The sequence below is a fragment of the Centroberyx affinis genome, unplaced genomic scaffold (assembly GCF_046629955.1).
Source record: "Centroberyx affinis isolate AG114_WGS23_722 - 3 ecotype Tasmania unplaced genomic scaffold, CSIRO-AGI_Caff_v1 ptg000025l_1, whole genome shotgun sequence".
In the NCBI taxonomy this organism is placed as follows: Eukaryota; Metazoa; Chordata; class Actinopteri; order Beryciformes; family Berycidae; genus Centroberyx; species Centroberyx affinis.
Genome location: NW_027278739.1, coordinates 63,893 through 80,517, shown reverse-complemented (window position 1 = coordinate 80,517; position 16,625 = coordinate 63,893). Strand labels below are relative to the sequence as shown.

Sequence of the window (16,625 nt, the reverse complement as noted above, 5' to 3'; positions counted from 1 at the left end):
TGTTGACATCAAGATGTACCCATAATGCTGTGCGAGCGCAAACCAAAACTGAAAGGAGTAAGATGTTTCCACGCCACAGTAACCTGTTTAATATGGGAGTAAGCCACGTTTCTCATAATCAGAGTATGAGCTGCCCAGGTTTTTCTGACCCAGTAACGACGTGTGATGATTACATGTGTTGACCCAAAACCAGGTTAGTTTATTAACCAGGTTAAGAATGTAAATCTCCATGCATGTACATGTAGCCATTGAGAGAGATGAGGACGTGTGTTTTGATTAGAAATTCATTAATTTCCTGCTGACAGCATTGTGTTGCAAGGCGTTATTGTTAGTAAGAAACAACATCACAGGGATATTGAGAGATGAACGGCTGTACCATCTTCAGTATGTGACTGGAGGGATGTTAGACTTTCCAGACGTTCGTATCGATTTGTCTTCGCTCTGTGCTAAGGGCGCATTCACAACAAGTATGGAGCAGTTTATTCAAATTCTGTTCCCTCCTTTAGTTTGCTGAGTGTATCCAGGTGAGGACAATGCCATTTGACCTCAGGTGGCACCAAGTAACGGCACAGAGACGACTGAAAATGCGAGTCTCTGTCCTTTCCAAGAGAACTGCAGTGTGGTTCGTTACGATTGAGAATGTAATCCAAACCAACTACAAGAAATGACCCCAAAACGCAAGGGTTTATGGGTAGAAGGAGACAGATGTTGACATCTGATAGCCAGCAGTTTCTGATTCTTGGAAAGCCTAGCTAAACAAAATGAAGTCTGGACTGATTCCTAGACTCTGGACTGTCGGTGGACACTTCTCTGCATATATCGGTGCACTCTGCACAAAACAGCACTCTTCCTGTTCGTTGTTCCAATGATAGAGTCACACAGGGAACAGATAATATTGCACATGTGCACATTTGTACATATGGTTCCTCTTTCCTGGAGCTTTGTTACATAGAACAGCTGGTATTGCACATATCCACATGGCACAGTCTGTAATCTATTTGGTAAAGGCATAGTTTCTTTACTGTGCTAGCCTGCAAGGCACAACACTATGTACACAAATATGGCCTAATGTGAATTCAATGCACATGTGTACCTTATTTACATCGTTTAAATTCTGTTATTGGTTTATTGTTCATTGCTTATTTGATATATTGCTTTTTTATATACTGCGTATACTCTACTTGTCCTTTTCTCTATTGACTTCTATTATATACCTTTGCTGCTGCAACAACCCAATGTCCCCACAGGAATCAATAAAGTGTCATCTTACCTCATCTTATTTCACTTAACTGCTATGAACACCAGAGAAGGTAAATTACAGCAAAGAGTGCAGGCCATCATAGCTAAAGTTACAGGGACTGGAATCAGATTTGTTTTGACTCTGGCCCTCGCCACTACAGTCTCTAACCTGGTGGACAGACTCTGTCCTATAAACAAGCTACATGTGAGTCCATGTGACTTTTGATTACAAGCCCTTGGTCAGTGTGAACCTAAACAAACCAAATACAAAAATGCATCAAAGTCAACTTTTCAACTATGGTTCCCACCAAAGAAAACAAACTGTAGGTTTGATCACATCATTAGAGCTCTCCGACACCACGGGTCAGAAAAGGGCTTTGTATATTAGCTTGTAATGTGTGCACATTTTTTATCTATCTGCTTTTAATACAGCTGGAGCGCATGTTGTCTATATCGTGCACACGCAGCAGCATGTCATACTGCACAAATCCCACTTCTGTCAAGCAGTTTTGATGCTTGTTTAGTTGGCTAGTATGCAAATAAATCATCACTTCACCAGAGTCACGGTAATGCCGGTGACATCAAAGAAGTGTTAATCATTTCATTTTGATAAGAGGCTTAGCTACTACAAAGTGCAATGGATTTCTGTAGTTCTTTTCTCTGCAGCCTTCCTCCTGTGGCGGGTCGCATAGAACTGGCTTCAGTCCCCGAGGCAATCTCAGTCTCCTGCAGCACTGACAACATGGCAAGTGATATCTGTGTGTGTGTGTGTGTGTGACTGTATCCGTGCAGATAATCCTCGCAACATCAAAGCATGATTAATTGTTTCAGGGCTTTTGATAGATGGATAGACAATGCTGCTTATTGTCAAGCAAATTCTCAACGTCGTTCAGGTTCATCTCAGAGCGGGAGAGACGGCGCCTTAGCGAGACTAAACGCCCGACTGAGACACACTTGAAATGGAAATTATTACCTCAAAAGCTTCTTAGTGGGGAATTAATCAAGGATTCCAGTATCTTAGCTAAATAATACTCAGGCTGTGTGGCAGTTGTTCAGGTCTAGGATCACTACATATACTGTATATGCGACTGTGGTGTGTGTGGTGATATTTAATATCTTTAAGTTTGCCCATTTTCATTCCTACTTGGAGAATTGTCTTTTGAATAACACTATAACACAATAATAGAGTATTCAGTAGTTAATATTGTATTGTAACTAGGTTTCGACCAATACAGGATTTTGAAAGTTTTTCAATATCTTATATTTTGACCATTTCCCTGCCATAAATTTCAGAAAATTCCAAGTATTCAGTGTTTGCCCCAGAATTTTATTCTTACAAGGGTGGAAAAGAAACAACATTAAGACCATCATGGGACACTAAAACTCTCCATTGAAGCCCAGGATGATAAGAACAACAACAACAACAATACAACTACTACTACTGCTGCTAATAATAATAAACATATTCATGCATACTTGTGTGGAATCAGATGAAAATATCAAATCAGTTCAGGTTAAGTTCTTCCCATAGACAACCAGTGTAGTATTGATCAATTCTACAATAAAAATCTAATCAATCAAACTGAATCATATCCGTCATATTGGCAGTGGATTACATAAATGGCTGATTTGTAATGAGACCAATATCACGCTGAGATATCAGTTTAACCCCACTCTCAATGTTATCTCTTCATCCACAGCGGAGAACTAATCCCTGCTGAGATGCCACCCAGTTTTCCATCACACACTAATTCTGATCAGAGCCTGTTAGAGTGGATGGCCTCAGTCAGCATGCTGTTTCATATTCTAACGTCACACTGTCATTATACTATTGAAATCAGACATCCAGGACTTGTGCACTGAGCAGTGTCCGCCTCATTCAGATATGTGCATAAGCACCCCACCAGATGTTATTGGGACATGTGATTTTTGCATATTTTACTCATATCGCCTAACCCCGCTGAGCAAATGATGGGACCGCTATCTAGGCCATGCTGAATAATTCAGAGCCTTCCACTTGAATAACTGGAATGATATTTCTTTCTACTCATCGGACTAATACTGAATGGCTAAAAAAAAAATATATATATATTTCTCAGGAGAGGTCCGGGACTTCGCTAATGTCGTTAAGTTTGAAAGCCTGGCCCAGGAAGGAATCAAAGAAGCCTCCGCCGCAACACACACACACACACACACACACACACACACACAGACAAACAGCATCAGGTGTGTTCAAAGAGTCCAGCGCGGTGTCAGTCTGAGTCTGGGCCCCGGGGGTCTCCCTCTGACAGACTGATAAAGATGCATTGCAGAACTCCCTCTTTTTAACTTCACCGCCTGCATGCAACAGTGAACTACAGCTACACCGCTTCATCCTCACAAGGAATTATTTAGCAAATTCTCATTTGTTGAGAGGCTCAAGTTGTGTGTTTTTTGTTGTGCCTACACACGTGTACTTTACAAAGTTATAGTTCTACCTTTTGCACCATCTGTGGTTGCAATACAAGATGCATGATTCATACAATTTCAATTCAATTCAATTCAATGTGCTTTATTGGCATGAAAGTTCACAGACAATATTGCCAAAGCATCAAGATGAATATCAGTCTAGGTGTGTGTGTGTGTGTGTGTGTGTGTGAGTCAGTGCTTGGACAGAGGAACTGGGTTGCTGCGTGTTCAGCTCCCGTACCCAGAGCCTCCATCACAGAGTGAGGATCAGTAAACTATGTGAAGGAATTCATGTTTGTTGGTAACAAGGGTTACACACATTTTATATGCAGTACACAATAACATTCAAAGAGAAAAATAAATAAAATAAAATAAAAGTGTATTGGTCACTCACTGTTCCTCAGGTTGTGGCAAGTTTCTACAAACTGAGCCGCTTGGTCTGCTGTGTTTCCCTCTCCTAGTAGAAGTCGCAGCTTTGACTGATCATCAAGCTCTCTGAAGTGGGAGACTTGGGAGCTGAACTTGTTAAAGTAGATTTCTCTGGCTGAGTTAAATTTTTCACATTTTAGGAGGAAGTGCATCTCCGTCTCGACCTCACCTGTCGAACAGTGACCACATGTTCTGTTGTCTTTTGGTTGCCATGATTTCTTATGTCTTCCTGTTTCGATTGCCAATTGGTGGTCACTGAGCCTGTACCTGGTGAGGATCTGTCTCTGCTTCCTATCTCTGACAGTAGAGAGATATTCTGCCAATTCATAATCTCTTTTTAGGGTCAGATAACATTCTAGTCTACTTTGGATTTTAGTTTCTTTTTTCCAATGTTCCAAATAGGTTTCTTTGCATTGTTTAATAATTTGGTTTACTCTGATTGGTGTTGGTAAAGCAGTGTTGGTGTGAGCCTGGTCCGGGTGTGGCTGAGGGGGGGCAGTTAGTCTCAGCACCAGCTGACACAGCGGACTCTTTTCTGGGTTCAGCTCTTGGGTTCGGAGGGCTTTAGAGTGGAGGCTGTCTGGGGAACTGAATTTGAGGTGATTTAAAAAATTTAGCGCTCGCTTTTGAATGTTGATTGTTAAAGGATAACGGCCTAACTCTGATCTGCATGCGTTTGTTGGTGTTTTTCTCTGTGTGTGTAGGATGTGTCTGCAGAACTCAGCATGTAGGGATTCTGTTGGATGTTTCTCCTAGCTGGTGAAGCTATTGTGACTGAGTGGACCCCAGACTTCACTACCATACAGCGCAATGGGCTGGTAGGTGTAGCTCATGGTGTGTGGTATGATGGTGTTTCCTAAGGTGAACTGGTGTCTGTTTTCCTGACATCTGGCCTTTTTTTGGAACACCATGATATTGGTCTTTTTCAGATTGACTGCCAGGGCCCAGCTCTGGCAGTAGCGGTCCAGCAGGTCCAGTTGCTGCTGTAGTCCCTGTTTTGTGGGAGACAGCAGAACTAGATCATCTGCATAGAGCAGGAATTTGATTTCTTTGTCCAGATCTTTGTACAGTTGTTTTCCATCATTCATGTGTCATGCTGCATGTTGCCCATTCTACCCTTCTTTACTTTTTCTTGCTCATAACTGGGGTTAGATGGCTATATGGGGGATAATATTGACCTTTTATTGAATATTGGATATGGTCTAGTCAGTGCTGTCCACCTCTGGTTCCTGTCTGTCAAACCTGACATGACATTTTATTTTCTTTGCACATTATTATTTATGTAAATTCTTTCATTATTTAAAAGCCAAATGTAGAGTTTCTCTTGTCACTGAATAGGTGACATACAGTCACCCTGCTGCTAAGAATTTCATTAGCATGGCTTTCAATGGAGAGTTTTAGTGTCCCATCATGATGGTCTAAATGCTGTTTGAGAGGCTTTTCCACCCTGACAAGAATAACATTCTGGCAGAAACACTGAATAAAATTTAGTGGAATTCCTTAGGCATGAAAATTGCCAAATTTAAAGATACTGGCAGCTTCAATACAAAATCTGGCAGCCTTCAGAAACCCAGAAAACCCAGAAAATGAGTCAAACTCTATATGATCATGTATTTTAGTATGAATTTTAATACTAACACTGTTTTGGGAGGTAATCTTTTGGCATGAAAATTGTCAAATTTAAACCCCTATTTAAACCCATAACATTTACATTCCATTTCAAAGACAAACCACTGTGTCACTAGAATGACTTTAAACACATCAACAACAAAAAAAACAGAAGAGACAATCTGCACAGATGTATGTGCAGCTGTGTGGATAGAAGTGAAAACTATAGAAGCGGAGGCACCAAGGCTTAACGAGACGTCTCAATCCATCTGAAGACGCAGTTCCACATCAGGTCAAATGAGAGGAACAGCATAACCGCAGAAATCTATTACAGCTTTCGAGTAGTGCGATTTTTTTTGGGCCACTTAGCATGCTCATCATCCGTCTTCCCAGTGTTGGAGTGAAATAATATCCACATCTCAATGAAGTGGAACCCAGGGGAACTTGGGAGTAAGAGGCAGGTAATGGAAGCAGAATGGAAGAGGTACGCGAGTAGCTTAAGTTTTTCCCCTCGGGTGGCGTGATTTCATTACTGTCTCTCTCTCTCTCTCTCTGTCTCTCTGTCTGTCTCTCTCTCTCTCTGTCTCTCTCGGAGGGCGTATTTAACTCCCCATAGAGTGAAGAGGGGAAGCTACAGCCTTGTGTTTGATGTGATCACATCTTCCCTTACGGGGAGAACTTGTTTCACAGATTTCTAAGCTCCAATTTCCTTCTTTTTCCCTGTTTGGCTCTCTGCAGAGCTGTCGACCCAGTTTCAGCCCAGAGTCTCGCAGAGCGTCTCCAGACGCCGCACGATGTTCTACAGTAAGGAGACAGCAGAAGAGCAGGTAATGTAACGGCACGTTAGCAGGATGTCAGGTTTGCTTTTGAGAGGCACAGTGGGACTCTCCACTCAATTCGTAATATATGGTGATTATGATGTTGTGACCAGGGTCTATTTTGTAACTGTCACAGTGACTGCTGTATGTACACACTGGGTTGTGTTCATCTGAATAAGCACACACACACACACACACACACACACACACACACACTCGTTTGTATTACTGTACTTGTGAGTACCTTCCATTCACTCCAGTACATTAATTTCCTAACCTGTGTTTCTAAACTGGTTGGTCGCGCCCCCTAGGGGAGGCACTGGAGAACTGCGGAGGGGACTGAACCAATTAATGAGAAAAAAAAAATGTGTTTGATTTTTTTCCCCTCAACCCCCAAGCACCACTGGCTATTAACTGTCAATGTAAACACAATGACAACAGGCAAGTTGCAATAAATGGCTCAGTTTGAACTTAGGTTGCATCCTTTCTTTGATTTTTCTTAAAGAGTAACTAAAGCCTGACATCTACTGGTGAAAAGTAGGGTACTGGCCATCTGTTATTGGCTGATCGTTGGTGCCAGGTGATGTCACCACCTGTTGTACTCTATAGAAGGTGACATCACCTGGCACCAAAGACCAGCCAATAGCAGATGGCTGGTTCAGTACCCTACTTTTCACCATTAGGTGTCAAGCTTCACCACAGATTTGGGTGGATTTTAGTTACTCTTTAAGTAGTAAATACATTTATTGGGAGCCGAATTAAACATAATTGACTTTACCCTCTGTCAATGAATGGGAGGTTACTTCATATAAGTTATCTACGAAGCATATAGCTTTCATTTTGAATGAAGCATCGACACATATGACTTGGTTTAATTTCACAAAAATCCATTCAGTATTATTTACATGAACGACAAAATTAGTTACAGAATTTCACCACCCGGGAGACGTTTAGCTAGTTTGAATGTTCAATCTCCTGCTAAGGGAACAAGCTACAGTGGCTAGCAAGAGCTTCATTAGCTACTGTGAAAAAATATTGGTAATTCTCAAAACGTACAAAGGGACATGACACGGCTGAGAACCACTGTCCTGACCTAAACCTACAGTAACCATAATTCTTAGCCCTAACCTTAAAACCCTAGCCCCTAAACTAACCTTAATTTTAACCTTAACCCTATGCTACACCTAACCATAATCCTAATTTTAATCTTAAACCTAAACCAGCCCCTTAAAAAACTGAGGAGCAGCAAAAAGTCGTCACTTTGGATGATTTCCTTGTGAGGACATTTGGTCTTCATGAAGATAGAAATACAAGAACAAACACACACACTCACACACACACACACTCTCTCTCACACACACACACACACGCACACACTCTCCTGTCTGTCTCCTGTCTGCTGTCATCAGTGCTCAGGTATGCAGGGCTCCGCAGGGACCTATCCAGTCTTTTTTTTCAAGGTGATCAATAGTGCTTTACTCAGCCTGACAGGAGGTGCAGCATCAAGACACCCGGATGGTGATGGAGGACCACTGGGAGGACAGGCTCCTCTCCCATCCCACACACTGAACACCTTCTACATTTATATCCTGTCACTGGAGGTTTGGTCAAATTTTCTAAAAAGAAAACCCTCAATTACTTCTCATCATCTCATCATAATGATAATGATATAGCCTCCAAAATATTGAAAACCTTGTACATTTCAGGAACTAAGAAAACGTTGTATTTTGCTTGATGACTATGCAGTTTTTGAGTTTATCCAAATTAGTTTTGAATGGGTTTAATTTCATTTTTTTAAATATTTTCACCATTATTTATCCCGGGTAAGTTGACTGAGCTCCATGCTCTTTTTCACCGATGCCATACAGTTCCACACATTCACACTGGGAGCTGCCCAGTACAACCACAGTCTCCACTGGAGCAGTTTGGGGGTTCAGTGCCTTGCTCAAGGGAACATCAACAAGAGAGAACATTACTTATTCACTATCCTTATTCATTTTCCCAACCGGTCCTGCGATTCAAACCGGTGACTTTCTGGTAACAAGCCTCCTTCTCTAACATCTAACATCCAACCAGTAACGATCACTGTGGTTTCTATTAGTGTTTCTATTTATTTTGACTAATGCCACCCAAGCGTTGTAGAATCTTCTCAAGCCAGAGAGGAACCTTGTAATCCTTTAATTGACATTAAAACATCCTTCAGTTTAAGACGTGAAAATCACCATAATTGGAGTTACAAGGAGTTTCTAATGACAACAGCTGTGTGTGTGTGTGTGGGTGTGTGTGTGTGTGTGTGGGTGTGCATTGTTTGGTATTAGGATTAGTTCTATCAGCCCAGAGCGGTGTCTTACCAGCTTATCTGTGTGTGGCTGGTTGTTGGCATTAGGCTGGTTGTGGCAGCAGAGTCCAGCCTCACAACACCAGATACTGACCCACTGCAGTCCAGCTGTCTCCCACACAAAGCCTGAGGAAAACTGTCATCTACAGTGGAGCCATTGAATTATCTATTTGATGTGTTTCTCTTTATACCATTTGCAGTTGCATTTTATGGTGTAAAGTAGGATTAGACCAATATACTGGCCACGATATTGGTCAACTTTTAATTTAAAATCAGCTTTGGTCCAGTCAGTTTCGTCCACCTCTGATATGATGGATATGATGCAGTTTGATTGATTACATATTTATCGTAGAATTGATCAATACTATACTGTGAAGATTTTAAACTGAATTGATCCTAATGTTGATCAGATTCCACACAAGCATGTATGAATATGTTTGGGTTTCACTGGAGTTTTAGTGTCCCATGATGGTCTGAATGTTGTTTCAGAGGATTTCAACCATGACAAGAAAAAAAATTCTGTTGGAAACACGTATTTATTTAAGATTTTAACATTTATTTTGGCACAAAATATCGGTTATTGGCCGCTTCAATCCAAAAATATCAGCCTTCAAAAACACATATTGGTGGAACCTTAATTTAAAGGCCCTATACATGAGGAAACAAGAGGACTGACTGAAACAACAGGTTTTTGTGAAAAGAAACAGGGAAAACCATTCACATCAAATGTGTTCAAACCTAACCTCTCTCTCACTGTCTCTCTCTCTCTCTCTCTCTCTCTGTCACACACACGCACACACACTGAAATGTGCTTAGTCTGTGCTGTCATGCCTGGCAACTTGTCCCAGGAGGGCAGCAGGTTGAGGAGCATTCACAGCCAACAGGATTAACCCTCTGCCCTCTCGCTCTCTCTCTCTCTCTCACACACACACACACACTAACCACCGAAATGGAAAGGACAACTCAGCATTTCTAAGACAGAGACAGAATGGCTGAGTGTGTGTGTGTGTGTATGTGTAGGCCTATGTCTGTTTGTGTGTACTGGCATGGGCGCTTTTCAGTGAGTAAGCATCCTCCAGAGAAAGGCGTCCCATGATTGGACTATGAAAAACAAAATGATATATGAAAATGCAAAAGTCATACATATAGAATGAGTCTAGTGAATAAGCGGTTTTCACAGTGTCTCTTTACGCCTATTTCTGTTTCTATTAGTGACATGGGTTGATGCACAGGTTGTTCTGGAAAACAAAATTCTACACCTGAAAAGCTGAATTGAAGATGAATAACCCCTCAGTATCCCCTCAGATCTGATAGCAGGTCAGATTAGAGTGAGCTAATTTGTGGCTTTAAACAGTGAAAATGCAATAGGAATTAGCAATAATTAAATAGATGTTTTCCGCATAAAAAATTAGGCATCTTACAAATTCCAAATATTCAGTTATGTGTTTTTTAATCACGTCTAGTTTATAAACCATATACAAAGCTAGACATCTCTGTCATCGAAATTTACTGGAGCCTGAGCTTCATCTGATGAATCATAACGCAGCTGGACAGAATGCAGCAGAGTTCAGAGAATTTAGAATGTCAGAGTCATAAAGACAGACTGACCTGAACACAGACTCAGACTCACAGTTTCATCTCTGATCGCTGTTCACCTGCACATTGAGACAGAAAACTCACATTGCATTCATTTGGAGAAACATCACCAACAATATCCACTGTTTAGAACAGAAAACATGGAGAGTGATTTCCATCTTGGTAAGCCACATGTTTTTATAATTGTATTATTTAACGGGAAAAGATTAGCACACACTCTAAAAAGTAATGCCTTTCTTTAACTTATAAAAAGTGAGGTAAGTGGTTGCATTGGACTTTTTGAGTTGAGTCAACTTCAAGGCTTTTTTAAGTAGAATGAACACTGTAACATTACTTAACATGAACCCAGTAAAATCAGGTTGAGTTAACTAATACTACTGATATTACTTAGTTAGATAAACTTAATTTTCTTGGTAAAGGTAACTCACTTGCACATGATATTGAACTTAATTAAAATGAGTACAGGTTACTTGTAGATAAAATGTAAAATAGTAAAATTAACCTAATCACACATGTGAATGAACTCCATTAAATTGAGTCCAGGCTACAACCTCTGGTGAATAAATTATGCTACATTAATTTCTCTAAAGGTTTTGTTGTTATAATTTCTATATCCCAAGCACTACGTTTTGATTAGGCTAACTTTACATAAATAGACTTTCCTGTCAATAACAATAACAATTTCAAATTAAGAAGAACAAATGGAAAGACAGATTTAAGATTATAACATTTATTTAACTCTTCACAACCCACTGTTTCAAAGGTTTCAATTCTAACAGTGCCATAGATTGCAAAACAGGCCATAACTGCTGAATTGTGCACACAATGCTGTTGAATATCTACCTCATGAGGTAATGACAATGATTGTAGGGTTAGAACACAGTTAACTCCATTTTAATTTAAGGCACATTAGAATGAACACAAAAGGAAAATGCCAACTGAAATTCTATTACATGAGTAACTTGCCAAAAGACAAATTATTTTCAGCACATGTAACACGCCAGTTTTGGTAGATACTTAAGTTCCATGGCATAGGCAAGTCCAAAGAGAAGGCAGCATGCTTTTGACAGGTTGGTCAGACCTCTGACCACTGGATGTCCTTCTTTGATGATGCCAATGGCATCGGGCTGATGGCACGCGTAAATTTTCATCGGGCAACTGCTGAGCTCGGCGTGCACCTCGGTTTCATCACGACTCTATTGGTGGAGACAAAGAAGAATAAAGAGTTTGGTCAGAGAAACAGGTAATGAGATAAACAGATCAGACAGGTAAAAAGATAGATCAGACACAAAGTCAAAATTGTACCATTGTTGCTAAAGGTGACGGATACTTCATTACACAGTTACACTAGTTGACAGCATATGTCAAAATCAATCTCATATAGCACTTACTGTCAGTGTAATGTTAACAACACCAAATTGCAGTTATGTTCTTGGATCACTGGATCTTAAGTTTGTTTAGCTTCAGTTCCTTTGCTTTCAAGTCTGAGTCACCAAAATTGAAGACCCCATTACCAGTGTCCCAGTCACCTGTAAGCTACACATCCAAGTCAATTTTCAAGTTGGTTTCCAGTGCTCCAATCTGGAATTCCAAGCCATGGACCTAAGTACTATAGCATTGGCAAACAGCATCTGTAAGTATGCCTGCTGTGTTGGCCAATCTTACTTTGCCATGACAATGGCATGGAGTGTGGGTATTGTACTATCGTGATCTGGCATAAGTGTTGTCTTTTCCTGGTTTTAAAGGCTGCATTACAGTAAAGGGATGCAATTTTCTGTTCTTTGCCTCTACCTGCTTGGTCATCACATTACTAATGACTGTTCATCACTAATCTACAGTGTGTAAATATCTTTTGAGAGCAATGATAATCATCCCTATAATATCATCACAATATCAACACATTAAGACATTCACTTAAAAATACTGATCAAAAACGGGTGACCAGTTAGACTGTTGATCAGACAGATAGATACATAGCTTTAAGCCTAACACATACCTGGTGGTCACTGATGAGTTCTTCTTTCTCTCCCCCACTCGGTCAGGCATCTCAGGAGCACTTCTCTCCTTTTCTCCACAGAGGCAGATGGATCCTATCAAAAAGTAAAACCTGTTCAAAATTCACTGCCTGATGACACCAGCACAAACTATACACCCTCTGTATTTCAACTATTCATTCAATTGCAGTATAATAGACCAAGCATTCTTTAAAGCTGTGGTTCTCAACTCGTTGAGAGGAAAATAAAAAAAACTTACTTTGTCTATATTTGGATTAGATTTTTGAGAAAATAAACAACAACTACTGCCTGCCCAAAACCCACAACACTCGATATCAGACAGTCAGCTACAGCTAACTTACAGTAAGTTGACATTAGCTAGCGTTAGCATTAACTAGCATTAGCATTAGCGTCTTTTGTCTAGGGGTTTTATCTAACCGTTTATGGTTCTAATTTCGTGTATGGCCACACACCAAGTTTCCTGCTCTGAGGCAAAACAAGAGAAGCGAGATGGCAGACATAATGAAGAGCACAAGTGCATAAAACTCACTCTGACTGAAACGTGATAGCTAACTTAGCTAATAAGGCATACTTTAGCTAGCATGTCTGTAGCCTGTCTGTATTGAAACTTAAATCGGCTTGGCTTAGCCTATATTAAATTTTACAGGCTTCGCTTCAGGTTTCTGTTTTCCCCAAGTGTAACGTTAGGTTGCGGTAAATACGGTGACAGAACCGTGGTCGACAGGATCACGTTAGTTAGCACCGGGCAGCTAACTTAGCTTGCCATGTGTGCAGGGCAGCTAGCTACAGATTTGCTTAGCTAACGTTAGCTGTCGAACGGGACCTCTCAAGTCATCGGTTTAGCGCGACTTTACATCACCAATCATTCGGCTAAAATTGCTCAACTTACCGCTTTATCCAGGATCCATAAAATTCTGCAGCGGCGAACAGAGTGAGTAGGCTGTAGTGCCAAGCAAGCTGCTGATACCTTCCCGGGTAAAGTGACCTGTCCCGCCCAGACCAGACAGACACGTTGCAGCACAAAGCATCAGGGGAAAAGTGATAGTCAACTTTTTTTATTACGTTACATGAACACAGCAACCACATCGACATAACTACTCTAATAAATTGTGTATGTCAACTCACTTTTATAACATTTAATGTACACAACAATCACATAGACATAACTACTCAAATAAATTGTGATAGTTTTATTTAAAATATATTGTTGTATATATACTGACACATTTTAAGTAAAGGGAAAGTATATTGATACTTTTTAGGATAAAACAAATAAAATAAACTAGATCACAACTATTTAAAGTATATTAAACCTACATGATGGATGTAGCACTTATTACAGTGCAGAGGATTTTGCTGAACAGACAAACAAGAGACAGACAGCTCAGGATAGACTAACCGTTTGTGTTGAAGGATTTGCATTAGTGTCCAGTTCTTCCTTAGTTTGATTTACATCGTAAAATTCACTGTTAGATTTGTTGTTGAAACAAAACTATGATGAAAGGCATAAGATGAAGCTGTGATGAAGCATGTTGACCTTGAATGAAGCAACATCACGTTTTATATCTAAAAGCCTACGGTAAGCCTACGGTAACGGCACCGAACTCTAATACATAAGCCATGCATTCTAAGCCATATAATATTTATTCTGAATCCATAACCCCAATGGTCACTTTCTTTGCACCAGCTGTTAGTTTTCCACATATTGTTGAGCTAACATCACACACACACACACACACACACACACAACTTTTCCCTCACATCAACAGATCTCACATCTGAAGTTCATAGACAATGAGCATCCGCAGGGCTATGGATTTAATATGTGTGTTGCCCTCACACTGCATCCTGTGTGTATGTGTGTGTGTGTGTGCAATACAGCCTCTCTTAAATGCACGCATGGGCACACACACTCACTAAACACCTACACATTTATGGAGAGGGATGTTTGATAGTCTCGAGTGTGAGATTGATTACAAAGCAATTAGAGTTTAAATGAGTGTTTAATGGCAGCGTTAACAACACATGATTTATTCAACATTATTAATGAGGTGTTACCTTGTGGGGGAATTGGATATGAGACCAGCCTGAACTCCCTGAACACCAGCGCAGACTCATGAAATTACAAAACCCACCACAACAGCAAGTAATCCAGAGAAACCCTACTGTACTGCAAGTTTCCTCCAAAAACTTCATTCAAGTTCATTCAAGGATTTCCCAAACTCTACGCTGAACAGAAGTGAAGTGCAATCATTTTATTAGAATATACTGTATTTGGATATATTTGATTGGGTGGATAGTATTGGAAGAGATCAATCCCTGTAGAGATTGTATTTGAATATAAATATAAAATGGATACATTTGTCATAGTCATATTGAACCATTGAATTCAGTCTATTTGCTGATAAATTCAAGGCACATAATTTGGTTTTCCTAATTGAAATTCAGTTTTCTTAATTCAGATTCAGCTTCCTGAGACACACATATGGGGACTTTTGTTCCCTGAGTGTTGACTGGCCTCCTCCAAGCCTGCCAAAACTGGGCTAACATTCTTTGTTTAGCCAATCACAAGCCATGTGGCACTGTGCCATGTTCATCTTCTTCAGCTAATGATTAAGTCTTATTCCTACTTGGTGAAAGAGTTGTCCTAGCTACTGGTCCTGGGCTGCGTAGAAGGCTCAGTACATCAATTTCTACCTTGCAGACAACCAGGAGGAGTTAGCCCCTTCCAGTCAACACTCAGGGAACAGAAGGCCCTTGTGACCTGATGTGTGTGTCAGGAGGAATTTTAATTGGGAAAACGGAATTAAAAGTTAAAAGTTGAATTGGACAATAATCACATTCAATTTCAAGCCATTGCATTCAGTTTCAAATGGTGTCTTACAAATGTCATTTTTGAATTTATTTATTCAACAAATTCATTTTTTTCTTAATTCAGTGGTTCAATATGAGCATGACAAATTAGATTTTATGCAATTCAAATACAATCTATAGCTCTTATCTCTTTCTATGGAGTATTTTTCTTTACAATACACGTCTACACACATCTACATATGTATGGCCTTCTTTAGAGCTGGCAATTTGAATATGATGCACATTTTGCACATCATAAACTGTAAATTACAGATTATAGATTTATTTATTTTTTTATAGATTGGTTTTCTTCATAGTAGATCTCACTCGTTTTTATTGCATGTATCTTGACATTTTTATTTTTTCACTTATTTCATCCTGCATATATTTCATGTTTTGGTTTATCTTCATATCACATATTTTCATCAATTTTGTCTTCATCTCAGTTTGTTCTGCTGCTGTTACTCTGGACACCCTCATTGTTTTCATACTTTCATTACCGTTTGACTAAATATTTTCTTGACACATTGGAATTGCCAGATATAGTGTTAGGCTATATTTAAATACCTCCCATTTGTTCTATTCTTATGTTTATTATTTTTCACAGCTGTATCCTATTTCTATTTGCAGCTGTAACGACCCAATTTCCCCGTGGGGATCCGCAACGTTTCATCTGATCTTAACAGTCGATAAAAAACGAACCCGATTATCATTCTGGAAGCCTCATCAGTCATTTTTACATTTTTCAGTGAGCGATATGAGTTCGTTTGCTGGGATGATGTCCTCCCTTCTCGAAAAAACGAGAGAAATGAGTGAATATTTCAAGTAGCTGGAAAAGGCTTGAACAGAAATAGCATTTTAATAAGCCGTGTCTGAACGGTTTAATGTGTGCAGACAGCAAGAGAACGGAGAACGCAGCTGCAAATAAGATGTAATTTCTGTCAAATGAAGGGGATGAGTTTTGGGCCCCCAAGGGTCTACCTCTCATTCAAATATTTAATTGGCCTTGTATGTTTTTTCTGGGGGTCTATAGCAGCGGGTCGTAACTCCAGAAATAGCCTGACTCGTGATATGAGAAATAAATGCAGAACTTTGGGAGTCGGCAGACGGAGAAACACAGCCCAGCTAGAATTTGTGAAGGAAAAAAAAAAAAAAAAAAGGGCCTGACAAATGGCGACAGTTTCCTCCACAGAGAAGAACATCACGCCTCAAGTTAATTTTCCCACCTCTGCAACAGCTTACCAGTGGAAAACTGTCATGAGGAGAAGAGATCCGGAGTTT

At 40.0% G+C, this 16,625-nt stretch overlaps 1 long non-coding RNA gene across 1 annotated transcript; it reads right to left on the bottom strand.

The window, feature by feature from the left end:
- Window positions 1–11,385: 11,385 nt before the first annotated feature.
- Window positions 11,386–13,487, bottom strand: LOC139640851 (uncharacterized). Its single transcript, XR_011694955.1, has 3 exons — window positions 13,381–13,487; window positions 12,473–12,566; window positions 11,386–11,672 (listed from the first exon to the last, which is right to left on the bottom strand). It is a non-coding gene; the product is annotated as an uncharacterized lncRNA (long non-coding RNA).
- Window positions 13,488–16,625: the final 3,138 nt, after the last annotated feature.